General features: G+C 37.7%; 1 long non-coding RNA gene across 9 annotated transcripts in view; it reads left to right on the plus strand.

Annotated features, from left to right (window-relative positions):
* Positions 1-17,433, plus strand: part of LOC129643388 (uncharacterized) — a 323,134-nt gene that overhangs the window by 173,093 nt on the left and 132,608 nt on the right. The window lies entirely within an intron of this gene.

Raw genomic sequence — 17,433 nt, forward strand, 5'->3', positions numbered from 1 at the left:
GAAAAGCATGCCAAGGAATCCCCTTCATAACGTGCCGGAAAATCTGCTAAGTACCTGACTTGTGCTCCCAGTTTTCATTGGCCTGATCCTTGGCACAAAGATTAAGGACAGAAGAACCCCCACCAGCTTGGGTAATAGCTTCTAGGGTGCTGAGGATAGTGGAGCCTGTGGGACACGCTGGGGAGTAGCCTCTCCAGAGTCCCTCAATTGCACCCACTGTTGTTCACCTGTTTGTGGGGAGTTTGAGGAAACAAATGAGAGATTGTAAAGGAATTAAGATTTTGTTAGCCATATGTCCTTCTAGCCTTAGGAACGAGGACCTCCTACCTTAACCAGAGGTCTTCTGGAACCTGAAACTGAGCCACCTGAGCTTTCTGCTGAGTTTGATTTTCTGTCCCAGTTTCCAGCACTCTGGGCTTCTTGTCACTTCCCCTGCGCTGGGTTTTCTTTGCGTTTGCTTCTACCATGGGAGCTTTCATAGAGTTGGGCTTCTGCTGTACTTGGCCTCCGCCTGGAGAAGGCTGAGCTGAGTTGTTTCAGCCGGGTTAAATCTGAGTCATGGCACCATAGATACTGGGGGAGTTTGTAATTTCCTTGCTTCTGTCTCATTGCAACAAAAATTTGAAGCAACAGACAGACCAGTGTTACAGCTCCATGTAATTCCCTCAGATCAACCAGTGTTACAGCCCCGGGTTACAGCTCAGTTTTATTTAGAAAGAAAAAGAAAATACATCCTTGAGGCATGAGGGTGGGTCAGTCCAAAAGAAGGGAAGCCCCAATCCTTCTAGGTTTCCTCCTTTTATACATTTGTCTCCTCCCCCCTGAGCCTGCCCTATGCAAATTGGGCTAGCCAGGAGGGGTGCTTGTTTTATCTGAGGTCCTCACTCCAGTCCTCGGACCTTACTTTGTTCTATTTTGCTGACTTTTCCCTTCTTTATCTTTTAGCCACTACCATTTTGGACTCATTTTTCCTATTCCAACTACCTAACAAGATGTTAATAGAAGTTGGCTTAGAAATAGTTTCTCTTTCAGCACTGACTTCATATCTTTAGCCTTTAACTAAATCTTAATCCTGAACATCAATAAACCATCAGATACTATTCAGAAACAAGGCTCCTTGAAGGTGGTAGAGTGCAGTGATTACTGGTTCTTAACATAAATGCCTAGTTTCAAATTCCACATCTTCTATCTTCTCACTGTATGATTTGGGTCTAGGTAATTACTCTGAGCCTCATTTTTCCTTGTCTAGATTCTTTTGAAGACATTGGACATACATATACATATATGTATATGACAGATGAAATTAAACAATATGCAAAAATATAAGCATATTCAAATCCTCAAGAATATTTGCTGTTGTTCTTATTTAGGAACATGAAAATAATAAGGTTTGATCAAATGATCCTTGATGAATTTGAGTCAAATGGAAATTCTCTTGCTTCAGGGATGATTAAGAAAGCCAAACTCTTGAAAGAGCAAGTGTAACAGGGAAATGTAAAAACTGTCTAAAAGTGCCTTTCTTTAGATGCCTGTCAACCTGTAGATGGCAAGAAGGAAGAAATTAACACATTCTCCTGCCTGAGGCTTGCCATTCTAGGAGATATTTCAGGAGTAAATGAAATTTACTCCTCACCTACCCCCATTTCTGATATATAAAATAACCTGGCATCAGGATGATTATTTTGAGACTTCAATCTGCAATCTTCATCATCCTGATCTTGGGTGGCCTTGGCCTGCACCAGCTTGGAATTTGGCTGGGTCGCAGTAGTGGAAGCAGCAGGTCCTAGCCACTAGACAAGTGGCTTTGCAGAAAATAATTTACACAAAGAGAGAAAGTAGTGAAGCAAGTAAAGCATTAGAAGGAAAAAGACTACAGTACCTGTGGATAGACTATGGATAGACTGTGCATGAGCACACTTTGAGACTCCCTGAGTTGCACCTGCATAGCAGTTTAAATCACTTATATGGGGCATTTCTTCCAGGTTTCCTTTGGCCAATTATTTTGATTTGCCTGGTTCACACTCCATGCTTGGTGTATCTAAGGATCTTTCCATGTGTGCGCATGCGTAGATGGATCCTACTGAAAAGGCATCTGGGTAGAGCATCCCTTGACATGACTCCCCTTTGGCCTCCAAGGAACCTTTTTTGCACATGTGTGGTAGAGGAAGTCTCCTGACTTCGGGAACAAAAAATCTGAGGTCTGTGCAGGGTCCAGCCTCCTCTCTTAATTGCCCTGCTATTCTTGGAGTTTTCGTCCATGGGGAATGAATCTCCAATTGCTTTCAACTGAGGACCCCATCTCCTCCTGCCTCAAACCAGCTTTCTGAATGAAGTCATATTCCTTGCCTCAACACCTTGTCTCTTGGATTCATCGGCCTATTGTATGGTGAGCAGAGTGAGCTTGGGCTTGGCAACTCAAGGAGACTTGACACAATGCATGGGAGGAGTGATAGAAAGCAGGTTCAGAAATCAGTTCTTGGTTATTCACTTGCTAAGGGTGAATATTCCAGGAGTGATACACGTATGCATGGTAAGGTTGAAACACATGGAATATGCCTGAGCTTTACCTTAGTGATAATTGATAAATCCAGAAATGCTCAGAATATGTAAAAATAAAGGTATTTTAGGTTTTTACATTTCCCCTAAAGTTAGAATTGACATTTCGCTCCTTAGCAGTGGATGAAAGTGGGAAAAGAGCATGTTAAGCATTTCCTTCTTTTTTAGAACTGTAAAAGAAGTAGACTAAGCAACAAATAAAGATATTCATATATTTGTTCATTTTACAACAACTCTTAGAAATGACAGATAGCTTTGCATTCCTTTAAAAATTTACATATAAAAGACAACAACAATATTTGACTCCTAGGCTAATATTATTCACTTTCTGGGAATACACATAAAGCTTCAAGAGAAGTGATTTGCGCTTGTGTTGTCAACATAGTTGGAAAAAAATAATCACTATATATGAAAATGTCATGAATGTTAAATTAGGGAATTGTAGATGAAAAGATCACAGGAAATCATCTTCTGTGAGAAATACTTTCCTTCATTTTGGGGAAATCAGTAGAAATAATTTTTAGTAATTTTTGATTTAAAATGCTATATTGAAAGTGACATAGTTTTCTATGACCACTTTTTAAAAATTGCTTTCTTTATTTTTTAATTGGAAGATAATTACTTTACAATGCTGCATTGGTTTCTTCCATACTTTAGATTTCTCAGGTAAATGTTGAAACAACAGTTAACTTCCTTTAATCAAATCTTATTGTGAAGACACTACAAAATATATTCTCAGAACAATTGTTTTAAGCAGGGATTTTGGTGAGTCCAAAAGTTTATCACAAATTATTAAATGTTAGAAAATAAAATAAAACATGCCGCTTTATTTTTAAAAAATAGAACTAAAATGTTTGAACTCAGAAAAGGAAATGATAATCCTGTGATGTGATGGAGGTGTTAGCTAATGCTGTAGAGGTAATTATCTTACAGCATATAAGTGTATCAGATTATCACATTGTACATTTTAAGCAATGTTGTATGTCAACTGTATTTCAGTAAAGCTGGAAGAAATGATTCAAGATTGATAGATATTTTCTCTCAGCACTTTGAAGAGTTTATTTTGTCTCCTGTAGTTTTAAGGTACTTTTTTTTCATTTTAAAAGTGAAATAGAGAAATTATCTATAAATGTACAGTTAATAGTTTGGCCATGTTATGGGCTGAATTGTGTTTCCCAAAAGATGTTACAGTCCTAAACTCCAGTATTTGTGAATGTGATTTTGTTTGGAAATAATGTCTTTGCAGATGATCAAGTTAGGTCAATAGAGTGGGTCCTAATCCAATATAATTGTGTCCTTTTGAAAAAGTTTAGACACAGTGACAGAAGTCCATGGAGAGAACATGATGTAAAGACAAAGGGAGAACTTTGTCTCCAAGCCAAGGAACACTCTAAGTTACCAGAAGCTAGCCATGAAGGATGGGACAGATTTTCCCTCACAGTTCCCAGAATGAACCAATCCATAAATGCCTTCATTTTGGAATTCAAAACTGTGAGGCATTTCTGTTGTTTAAGGTACTGCTGTCTGGGAATTTGCTATGGAAGCCCCAGAAGGTTAATCTAGACACGGATATTTTAATCAACAGAAATAAAAGCCAGAGAAAACTTAGCACTTCCTGTTGTCAGTGAAGGACCCTATCTTGTCTTTCTTGATGCCTTTATGAGGCACTTTAAGCATTAGGACGCACCTTAGTAGACCCTCATCATATCAACCCACCATTTCCCCTACTCCTTTCCTGCACGGGCCGCCTCTGTCAGATACCTGCAGTGCTTACCAGGCAGTAGTTTTACTTCTTCTCATTGACACTCCTTTCTGTCCTTTCTGAATCATGACAGCTCCCAACTCTCTAGGTAAATAAATATGAGTGGACATAGCCACCAATGTGCTAAAGTCCTTAGTACTTGATATCCCGTGTAAAGAAGAGCTCTTTTAATTCCTTAATGTTGTAGTTTATACCAGGCAGGTATCCAAGTATACCATAAGTGCACCCGTGACTCACAGAAATTTCAGTGAAAATACTTTTCTGTTTAAGAAGGTACACGATGAAGTCAGGCTTGAAATCTATGAGTTCCTGTGAGTTTCTATGAGTTTTATATTTCATATAAAAATCTATGGGTTTTTATAAATGCATTTCCCAAGTGAATCTTCAAACCTCTATTCAAAGTCAATTTACTAAATATATTAGTTATTAGGAATGCCAATGATTGACAGAAATAGACTCAAAATGAGACCTCCCCCAAATATGTATCAGTGGCAAATAAGCACTAAAATTTGCTTGAAATCATTAGTCATTAGGAAATATACAAATAAAACCCACAATAACTTGCTACTACATGGTAGCTCAGCTGGTAAAGAATCCTCCTGCAAAGCAGGAGACCCTGGTTTGATCCCTGGGTCAGGAAGATCCGCTGGCGAAGGGATAGGCTACCCACTCCAGTTTCTTGGACTTTTCTTGTGGTACAGGCAACAAAGAATCTGCCTGCAATGTGGGAGACCTGGATTTGATCCCTGTTGGGAAGATTCTGGAGAAGGGAATGGCTATCCCCTTTGGTATTCTAGCCTCAAGAATCCCCATGGACAGAGGAGCCTGGCAAGCTACAGTCCATGGGATCCCAAAGAGTTGGACATGACTCAGGGACTTTCACTTTTACTTTCATACAGCTACTAGCATGGCTGAAATGATAAATCACACAAGACAGAGTGCTGTTGAGGCTGTGGAGAAATGTAAACCCTCATGCATTGTTGGTGGGAATGAAAAATGTAGCTACTTTGGAAAACAATAGAGAAGCTTCTTTTAAACATATACTTATCATGTGACTGCTATTTCACGTGTAGGTATTTACTCAAGAGAAATGGAAATATGAGTTCGTACAATGACCTGTTCATAGCAGCTTTATTAATATAGCTCCAAACTGAAAATAACCCAGATGTCCCTCCATTGGTAAAGGGATAAACAAAACACTACTCATTAATAAAAGCAATAGCTCATAAATATATATAACACAATATATGAATCTACAAAGCATTATATTAAAGTCAGAGAAAGCAGAGAAGACTATATAGTATATGATGCCATCACTATGATATTCTGCAATAAGCAGAGCTCTAGGAAGAGAAATCTGAATGTGGTGGTCAGAGACTAGAGGTGATAACATGGAAATAAAACACTTTATACAATTTTATTGATGATGGAATGGTATCTCATATACTTGTTGTTGTTTTGTCACTAAGTCATGTGTGACTCTTGTCACCTCATGTACTATAGCCTGCTAGGCTCCTGTGTCCATGGGATTTCCCAAGCAAGAATATTGGAGTGGGTTGCCATTTCCTCCTCCAGAGGATCTTCCTGACCCAGGGAGTGAACACGTGCCTCCTGCATTGACACGCGGTTTCTTTTACCACTAGTGCCACCTGGGAAGCCCGAGTGCTTTAAAAATTCACCATTATGAAATTAATTAAGGACATTTTTTAAAATGCAATGTTTAACAACATTAAAATTGCTTCTAATTGCACGGCTGGTTATTACTAATTTCTTTTCATACTAGTCTAATTTATGCTTCTCTTTTTAGTAAAGGACTGTACTATTATAGGACTTCCCAGGTGGCACAGTGGTAAAGAATCCACATCCCAATGCAGGAGACACAGGAGACATGGGTTCAATTCCTGGGTCAAGAATATCCCCTGCAGTAGAAAATGGCAAGCCACTCCAGTATTCTTGGCTGGCAAATGCCATGGATAGAAGAGCCTGGCAGCCTACTGTCCATCGAGTCACATGGTATTAGACAGGACTAAGGCACTGAGTACGCATGCCTACACTATTACAGGAAAGCACATCTCTGAGTAGAAGAAGGTTTGAATTCTCATGGGGGTTTGGGGTCAACTCCAATGGGTTAGGACTAACAGTGCCAGGGCCACCTACTTCCTGCAAACACAATGTCACACTTAATGTGAAAAAAAAAATCAGATTTTTGTAACGTGCCTTGCAAGTTGAAATTCTTTCTATGAGGGCAAACACAATAGGAATTTGGGCCACCAGAATCCTCTGAACATCCAAGTTTCAAGCATTCCTTTAGATGGTAAATTTCTAGTTTTTTCCCCTAAGATGACACATTTCCATTCACATTAAATCCTTATGGTAAGGGATTGGAATTTTCTATCTGCTCTACTTGTTGATTTTCTAGTTAAGAATACTGGAGTGGGTTGCCATTTTCCACTCCAGGGGATCTTCCTGACCCAGGATTGAACCCTCATCCCTTGCATCTCCTGCACTGGCAGCTGGATTATTTACCAACTATGCCACCTGGGAAGCCCAGCATGTAAAAGAGTGTATTTCCAGTTATATTTCATTCAGAAAGATACTAAACTTGTTTTCATCCACATCAAGCTTAAGAAGCTCAGTTGTTGCCCAACTTTGAGGTATGCTCATTTTTTCTGTCACCCTTGACTTTGGAGGAGCTGGTCACATTCTGATATTTCTGTTAGCCTGGAATGAGAAAGAAAAGCAATTTAATTCAGGAAGTTTAAGACTTGATTCCCAGTTTTCTCGAATGTTATGGTTTACTATTTTCTCTTCACTTAACAGAAGGCATTCTGCTTCTTACCCAGATGCTGATCACAGATTTGTTACTGCCCTGAAAACATCCCCCTACTTATGTCTAACATAAAGCTGTCTTACTTTTTTTTTTTTTCTAAGAAGAGCAAAGGAAATTTGTGAAACATCAAGAGAACAGTTATTTCTGCTTCTTTGAGAAAATCAGCTTAGGATGAAATCCTATGCTAAAGCATACTCTTTGTGGCCCCATGGACTGTAGCCTGCCAGGCGGCTCTGTCCATGGAATTCTCCAGGTAAGAATATTGCAGTGGGTAGCCATTCCCTGCTCTGGGAGATCTTTCTGATCCAGGGATTGAACCCAGGTCTCCTGCATTGCAGGCAGATTCTTTACTGTCTGAGCCACCTGGGAAGCCCATAAAACATACAACCTACTTTTTATTTTTCACATCTAAAGTACATTTTTAAAAGAACAATGGTAAAAAAAAAAAGTAGAGTCAAAAAATTGCAATCTAATTTCATATTAGTTTTTCTGACTTTTATTGTGGAAAATATTTTAAGAAATTATTCTTCATATACATATTATTTTGGGAAATGAAAGTATATAAGAATTCTGGTTGTTGAAGTTTTTGTATTCTGGAAGCATTCATGAATATTTCTTTCTTTAAATGTTGGCACAGAAGAAAATTTATTTCCAACATTTTAATCTTTGATGCTACCCTATAGTTATTTCTTAATGAGATAAATTGGTTTTTCATTTGAGTTCTTTATTGAAAATTGGTCCACTTATTTGTAGAAAAGAAACTTCAGTTTTTGCATTTCTCTTTTGCTGGTCAGTGTTTCCTAAGTTCTATGTTGTAATTTTTCATTGATATTCAAGAAATTCTATAAAATGCATGTAAAATTGTATTATTTGAACTGGACAAATGTAAGCACCTGTACATTTGAAAATCTCTTCTGCAACAGTGTCTTTGAAAGTTAGCAGAAACTCAGAAAACTAGCATGCTTGGGACTTGAGTGAGTTCAGAGGAGAGAGGTACCAGGTGAGGTTAGAGAGGGAGGCAATGGAAGAAGATGTGAATATTGTAATTATGATGAGGGCTAGTGGGCTGTTGCAAGAAGGGATCAACAGGACCTGAATACACAGAACAGGCAGTGCTGGGTGTGGCAGTGGTGGTTCTGCCTGTCTGTCCCCAGACCCCAGCGCAGGTTCCCAGTCAACAACCCCTCCACTGATGAAGGTCATTTACCACTCAGCTGGAGCTGTGACCTTCTTCTGCATCTCTGTGAACTTCTTGTCACTGTCCCAGAGGCTTCAAATTAACCTTCATGACCTGAAAGAGAGTCTGATTTCCCCAGGGTCACTCAACAGTGTTTTGACCTCACTAGGCTGAAAGCCATATGGTATAAATTGCAAATGTTCTGCTACCATTTCTACCTAACCAATTTACTGTACTGATGGGATGCTCACCTTGAGTCTGGATATGTTTACAAAAATATTTCTTTAAAAAAATTTGAAAAGGAGTTTTATGCTTATAATTAACTTTTTTCCTGTCAAGATTCTTAAGGAAAAGGCTAAAGTATCGTTCCATTGTCAATTCAAAGCAGTGTATGAAACCATGTGGAGAAAAGTGTTTGAATAAATTTAATTGCAATTGCCATCTTGTAAGTACAGACATGTAGGTTGTTGAAATTATAGTTTTGAGAAATTTGCAATGTAAAAATTTGATAGGAATGCGCAGAGAATAAAACAGGTATGATGCATATTGAACTTTTGAACTCATGTAGTTTTTTATGTATAAATTTAGTCCAAAATAGTACCCAAATGCATTCTAGAGTTTGGAGCTGTTTAGAAAAGACAAGACCCTCTAAATTCCCAAATTATTAGGCAGAATCTGTAAATAACAGAAAATAATAGATTCAGAGAAAATATATGAGGCGAACAAGGAGGAATTTACACCTGGGAGAAATGAACTTTGGAGAATTAAAAACAATGGTAGATAGACATCTAGGTTGTATCCATGTCCTAGGTATTGTGAATAGTGTTGTAATGAATATAGGGATTCTTTTGTCTTTTTGAATTATGATTTTCTCAGGATATATGCCTAGTAGTGAGATTGTTGGATCATATGGTAATTTTATTCCTAGTTTCTTTTTTAAATTTATTTTATTTTTAATTGGAGAATGATTACACCATTGTGATGGTTTCTGCCAAACATCAACATGAACCAGACATAGATGTACATATGTCCCCTCCTTCTTAAACCTCCCTCCTACCTCCCTCTCCATTCCACCCCTCTAGGTTGTCACAGAGACCCAGCTTTTAGTTCCTTGTGTCATACAGCAAATTCCCACTGGCTATCTACTTTCCTTTCATCTTTCATCTTGATGAAAGTGAAACAGGAGAGTGAAAGCTGGCTTTAAACTCAACATTCAAAAAATGAAGATCATGGCATCCGGTCCCATCACTTCATGGCAAATAGATGGGGAAAAAATGGAAACAGTGACAGAACTTATTTTCTTGGACTCCAAAAGCACTGCAGATGGTGACTGCAGCCATGAAATTAAAAGATGCTGCTCCTTGGAAGAAAAGCTATGACCAACCTAGACAGCATATTAAAAAGCTGAGATATTACATTGCCAACAAAGTTTCATCTAGTCAAAGCTATGGTTTTTCCAGTAGTCATATATGGATGTGAGAGTTGGACTGTAAAGAAAGCTGAACACTGAAGAATTGATGCTTTTGAACTGTGGTGTTGGAGAAGACTCTTGAGAGTCCCTTGGACTGCAAGGAGATCCAACCAGTCCATCCTAAAGGAAATCAGTCCTGGTGGGCTGCCGTCTATGGGGTCGCCCAGAGTTGGACACAACTGAAGCGACTTAGCAGCAGCAGCAGCATTCACTTGAAAGACTGATGCTGAAGCTGAAGCTCCAGTACTCTGGCCATCTTATGGGAAGAATTGACTCACTGAAAAAGCCCCCAATGCTGGGAAAGATTGAAGGCGGGAGGAGAAAGGGACAACAGAGGATGAGATGGTTGTATGGCATCACCAACTTGATGGGCTTGAGTATAAGCAAGCTCCAGGAGTTGGTGATGGACAGGGAAGCCTGGCGTGTTGCAGTCCTTGGGGTTGCAAAGAGTCGAACAGGACTGAGCAACTGAACTGATCTTCTTTACATATGGTAATATATATGTTTCGATGGTACTCTCTCATGCAGATTTAGAGAAAGACTTTTGGACACAACTGGGGAGAGAGAAGATGGGATGATTTGAGAGAGTAACATTTAAACATATCCCTAGTTTCTTAAGGAACCTCCATACTATTCTCCATCGTGGCTCTATCAGTTTACATCCCCACCAGCAGTGCAAAATGTTCCCCTCTCTCCAGATTCTCTTCAGCATTTATTGTTTGTAGACCTTTTGATGTTGGCCATTCTGACTGGTGTGAGGTGATACTTCATTGTAGTTTTGATTTGCATTTCCTTAATAGTGAGCATGTTTGACAGTGAAGTAAGTAAGAAAGAGAAAAACAAATGCAGTATATTAATGCATATATATGAAATCTAGAAAAATGGTACTGATGAACTTATTTGCAGGGCAGGAAGAGAGACACAGAGGAAGAGAACAGACTTGTAGACACAGTGAGGGAAGGAGAGGGTGGCGTGAACTGAGAGAGTAGCGCTGACATATACACCACCTTGTGTAGAATAGATGGCTAGTGGGAAACTGCTACAAAAGCACAGGAAGCTCAGCTCAGTGCTCTGTGGTGACCTAGATGGGAGGGAAGAGGAGTGGCGGGTGAGGGAGTCTCAAGAAGGAGGGGTCATATAGCTGATTCACACTGCTGTGCAGCAGAAACTAACACAATGCTGTAATGCAATTATATTCTAATTTTTAAAAAATTAAAAATATTTTAAAGGTAGAAAAAACCCTGAAAGGAATCTGAAAGTAGTGTGTGGGCATTGTGTTCATCAATTAAAATTTTAAGAACGTGATATGGTTCCCAGCTGTCTCCCTTTCAGCTCCAAAGCCCGGTGACTTCCTGTTAAGGCATCATCAATTCTTTTCAGAGGAAGCAATGTTAACGCTGATTCAGAGCTTAACCAGTCAATGAGAAAGCAGCTTTATCCAGGATTCTTTAATGTCTGTTTTAATTGATTAAGAGTGATACAGTTCTTGCCAAACAAAAAATCTGAATTCATCAAGATTGACTTTTTATTTTGTATCTCTTAAGAGGTAGTGAACCACTCTTTGGCGGAGGCATACATCCATTCATTCTAAAGTAAAGGCTTTGTATGTAATAAATTATTTGTCATAATTCTAGGAAGTGGCATATTTTAGCACTTATAAAAACAAACTATATTATATTCAAATAAAGTAGTATGCTATATCATTAATGTCAAACTAATGTTAAAAAAACTAACTCTAGTTTAATATATTATGATATGATTTATTACATAATATTTTGCATTGTAACAATCCCTGCAAGACAAATGACATTTTAATATTTAAATATTCTTTGGTTCATGCACAATAAGATTAATACACTAAGAAATGTGTATAAATATTTGACAAAATCTATTTCTTTCAGATTAGTTTTTAATTAATTCAATAAGCATTTATTAATGACCTCCTGTATACAGTGCATTTTGCTGGTACTGGGTATATTTGATTTTCTCCTGAGGTCATGAATTATAAAATTTGTTTCTGGATGATGTGATTTATTAAATACTTGGGAGAGATTTTTATGTAAGCAAATAAATAAGTAAATAAATGCCAAAATTGTTTAAAAAGAAAAAGGCAGTATTATTTTGAAAAATTATGTCCCTTCTCTAATTTCCAGTTTCTTCTCTTGGAAAGGTACATAGTTCAGAGTTAAATGATATATAAGAACAATTGACACATAGCAGGTACTTAATAACTTCAGCTGATATCAATCTATGCTCTCATGCACTCTGTTATCTTACGTACTCATAGCTTCTAAATCAGTTATATTTTGGTCTTGGGCTCCCTTTTCTAGAGCCTTACATATTTAGATTTGTTTAGGGTAAACTAGCATTATATAAATTTTTTCCTTAGCTGTTTCATGGTTATTTTCAGATTTATGTTTTCATTATTTCAGTTCAGTTCAGTTCAGTCGCTCAGTCATGTCCGACTCCTTGCGACCCCATGAATCGCCGCACGCCAGGCCTCCCTGTCCATCACCAACTCCCGCAGTTCACTCAGACTCACGTCCATCAAGTCGGTGATGCCATCCAGCCATCTCATCCTCTGTTGTCCCCTTCTCCTCCTGTCCCCAATCCCTCCCAGCATCAGAGTCTTTTCCAATGAGTCAACTCTTCTCATCAGGTGGCCAAAGTATTGGAGTTTCAGCTTCAGCATCAGTCCTTCCAATGAACACCCAGGACTGATCTCCTTTAGAATGGACTGGTTGGATCTCCTTGCAGTCCAAGGGACTCTCAAGAGTCTTCTCCAACACCACAGTTCAAAAGCATCAATTCTTCTGCACTCAGCTTTCTTCACAGTCCAACTCTCGCATCCATACATGACCACTGGAAAAACCATAGTCTTGACTAGACGGACCTTTGTTGGCTAAGTAATGTCTCTGCTTTTGAATATACTATCTAGGTTCATAACTTTTCTTCCAAGGAGTAAGCATCTTTTAATTTCATGGCTGCAGTCACCATCTGCAGTGATTTTAGAGCCCCCAAAAATAAAGTCTGACACTGTTTCCACTGTTTCCCCATCAATTTCCCATGAAGTGATGGGACCAGATGCCATGATCTTAGTTTTCTGAATGTTGAGCTTTAAGCCAACTTTTTCACTCTCCTCTTTCACTTTCATCAAGAGGTTTTTTAGTTCTTCACTTTCTGCCATAAGGGTGGTGTCATCTGCATATCTAAGGTTATTGATATTTCTCCCGGCAATCTTGATTCCAGCTTGTGCTTCCTCCAGCCCAGCATTTTTCATAATGTACTCTGCATATAAGTTAAATAAGCAGGGTAACAAGATACAGCCTTGACACACCCTTTTTCCTATTTGGAACCAGTCTGTTTTTCCATGTCCAGTTCTAACTGTTGCTCCTAACCTGCATATAGGTTCTCAAGAGGCAAGTCAGGTGGTCTGGTATTCCCATCTTTTTCAGAATTTTCCATAGTTTATTGTGATCCAAGTTATAAATGGCCACATATCAAAATATACCTTTCTGATTGTTTTAGCTTTTAACATTTTAAGGAACTTATATATATATTATTATGCTGAAATAATATAAAATATTCCTATGTTAAATATATTTATTTAAAAGATATCTAATGAAATTTAGAAATTGCAGTTATGTTACACACACAGTTAAAATTAGCAAATAGATATAGAAAAAGGTATCCAAAAATTGGGTTGAATTTCCACTTCAGAGTTATTTCCAGTCCCTCATTAATAGGGTGATAGATTTTTTGTTTTTAATTTAAATAGTTTGCATATATTATATATTGTACAACTTTATTGCTGTTTTGTTGCTTAGTCTCTAAGTCATGTCTCATTCTTTGTGACCCCATGGACTGTAGCCTGCCAGGCTCCTCTGTCCATGGGATTTCCCAGGCAAGAATATTGGAGTGGTTGCCATTTCCCTCTCCAGGGGATCTTCCCGACCCAGGAATCAAACCTGTGTCTCCTGCTGGCAGGCAGGTTCTTTACCACTGAGCCACCTGTGAATCCTATTTGGTGATTTTTAAATTAAATAGTCTGTATATGATTACATTTTGTACAGCTCTAGCCATCAACAATTTATATTAAAGACTACATTCAGCCATACATCTGATGAAACACAGAGAATTTCTTGTATTCTGGTGTGGGAAGAAAAAGACATTTTTAGTACAAAATTTACTATGCAACACAAAATGGACAGATGGTGTGCACAATCCATTTGTTGAAACTCTCCTACTTCTGTGCATTGGAAGAAAACTAGGTGACAAATTAGGCAGCAGTTTTTATCTAAGACATTTTCTAGTTGCATACAACCTGAAAGATCTAGAAAACTGCTTCCAACTAAAACAAGCCACTCTTAAAGTCTCCAGATTACACTATTAATAATCACAAGCATGTTGTCTTTTCAGGCTTATAAATCTCCTCTCTTCTCGCTTTCAGTTTTTATAGGACTTTTGCATGCATAATCGTATTTTTTCCTCTTAACTAGAGCAATTGGTAGCAAAGATGAAAGAGAGAATCACTCAGCACAGTTGATGATTTTCCCAAGATCACAGAGCTGGTAAATACACCATGTGGTTCAAATAAAACATAAGAATAACTGGTAGTGGGTACCTAAAAATGAGCAGCACTGAAACTATTATAATAATAAAAATATCCCTTGTTTTATTAGTTTGGCTGATTACTGCAGTAAACATGAATTCATGAATTATACTGCGAGAAAATTAAGAAAAATCATGTTTTTAATTTTTTTTTTTATTGCATACATCTGCTTGGGACAGATTGTGTTTTTTTTTAGATGAACAACTTCATCCTGCACTAAGACTCTCTAGAGATGTGTGATGTCAGAACTCAATAGGACTTGATGGTTTAAAGTCTTTGTACTAAAATACTGAATCTATTCTGAAAAATTCATGAATGAGATTCTGGCATAAAAACTGTAGTATATTTTAACATATTGGTGACTAACTAGGGTTTTTTTTTTTCCACAAAAATATTCAACATTTTCCAACATCAGATATTTATTTGAAATTTAATAAATGTCTCTTTGGTAGGGGTACTTTAAATAAGGAATCTGGGGAAAGAATTATGGTTCTATGTTGACTTGAAGACTGATAACTGAAATGTTTAAATGGATCATTTTGATTAGTATTGGCATAATCTCAATTTTCTAGAAAAATAATAAACTGGAATATACAAGCTCTCATGCCGTGGGCCATATTGAAAGATAGTACAAAACTGAAATAAAATGCCAAGATACCGATGGGTACCCATCTGTGCCTACTAGGATCTCAATTTTACCTGGGAACCCTTCAGCCCTTCAGTACTCGAATATGTCCTAGAAGGCAAGGATTTTTAATATATGCTCACTTTTCTATTACTGAAAGTAATTTATCAGGGAAAGAGGGAAAATAAAAGCAAAATGTGTTGAGAACTAAATTATGGATTAAATCCAGTACAGAATGGCAAGTGATGGGACACTTCATGTTAAAGCTCATTTAAAATTCTATCAGTAACATGAAGTTTTAGAACAACAACAAAAAAATCAGCCTGTTTCATACTGGCAAGCAACATGAAGTGTGATGAAAAATATGGATGAGTTAAGGAAAAAAAAGTATTCATTTCTTTTGATCTTCATCTTCCCTGTGGTTCATAGCTAAATACCACAATTTGCTTCATAGTTTTGCATTGGGCACCTTCTCTGGAAGCTGTTTCTTGCTCATTTTGACAAATGTCACTTTTTTAACTATCATGATGTACAGAAAGGGGGTCAAAACCCCTTCTAGCTATGCACGAGTACCTTGCAAGGGACAACTATTCACTTCATGACAAGTCATGATATATTTCCACTGTTAAAGCCAGTAAAGTTTGACACAGATTGCCAAAGGATAGGTGCTGATTTATTCTTGAGATCTGTTTTACTCTAAAAATTATCCTGATTTGTCAAACAAATTTTTATCATTATCATACCTAACGCTCATCCATTCCCCTTACAAGAAATGCTGGTGTTACAGTTTGGGAGCAAAATAGAATAAACTTTATGATGTAAGCAAGTGTGAAAGGGTATCTTAACACCACGCCTGTCACCTTGCACTTATTAGGATGCGGTTTGCTAAGGCAACAAATCCACATACTTTAATGTATTTGTGTAACCTGTACGCAGCAGGTTATTCATATAGTCATGTATATGCTTGTACACTGTAGCAGCCCAATTAGAAATAAAAGTTTCAAAAAATCAAGTGAAGTGGAGCACAGCAGTATAATATTGTCTTATTTGATTGAGCTTTAAACTTCCCTGTAGGCTCAGTAGGCAAAGAATCCACCTAGAATGCAGGAGACCCCTTGCAATGCAGGAGACCTGGTTTCAATCCCTGGATTGGGATGATCTCCTGGAGAAGGAGAAGGCAACCCACTCCTGTATTCTTGCCTGATTCATCCCATGGACAGAGGAGCTTGGGGGCCTACAGTTAACGGGGTCATGAGAGTCAGACACGACTTATCGACTAAACCACCACCATTTAAGCTTTAGGGTTTTTTAAGTGATACTATACAAGTGATTTATGACTAAGGTTATTCCATTTAAATAAAACCTAAATCTCTGAATATTTCTCAACTCTTCCTTTTATAGGGACACTAAGAAGCAGTCCAAGGATTGTGTGTATGTTTAGGGGAGGAAAAAGATGCATTATCAGATTTTCTTTAGGAATATTATTTAAACAACTATTTTGATAACATTGGGGAGATTTGTATTCCCCCTTTCTGAAAAAAAACTGATTTTCACTTCAGGGACCCTCTAAAACATTTGTACATGAAGATCCTGGGATGGACATCAAAATGCTGTTAGACAACAAAAAAGAGAATAGATAAATAAAATTTAGTTTATAGAATATTGTGCAAGAATTAGAAGGAATAAACCATATACATCAATCAAGTAGATCTCAAAAATAACCTAGAATATGAAGAAACATTGGCATAAAATAAAATGGATGTCACAAAGTCTTTTGTGTAAAATTAAAATGGAAAAAATTACTAAAAATAGCTATAGATATATATTCAAGCAAAATAATTAAAAGTCTAATTATAAATGTAGGGTAAACATACATACTTTAAATACAGAAAAATTAACCTTTGAGTTTGTTGATTTTCTTTTGATTACTTTTTTGGTAATCGTTAAAGTAATGTTCCTTTCCTCTGTTTAGGTTCACTTTACTATTCACTCACTAATGTCTGAAATTAGTGGTTTAATAAATTTTCAGTGTTTGCTGATTTCTAGACTGGCAACCCACTCCAGTACTCTTGCCTGGAAAATCCTATGGATGGAGGAGTCTGGTGGGCTGTAGTCCATGGGGTCGCTAAGAGTCGGACACGACTGAGCGACTTCACTTTCACTTTTCACTTTCATGCATTGGAGAAGGAAATGGCAACCCATTCCAGTGTTCTTGCCTGGAGAATCCCAGGAACCGGGGAGCCTGGTGGGCTGCTGTCTATGGGGTCAAACAGAATCGGACACGACTGACGAGACTTAGTACCAGCAGCAGTATGTTCTAAGTATCCTCATGTATAGTCAAATACACAATTTTTTAATTACTGAATTTTTTTCTGATTTCTACTTTAATTGCATTGTGGT

The sequence above is a fragment of the Bubalus kerabau genome, chromosome 2, assembly GCF_029407905.1.
Source record: "Bubalus kerabau isolate K-KA32 ecotype Philippines breed swamp buffalo chromosome 2, PCC_UOA_SB_1v2, whole genome shotgun sequence".
NCBI lineage: Eukaryota > Metazoa > Chordata > Mammalia > Artiodactyla > Bovidae > Bubalus > Bubalus kerabau.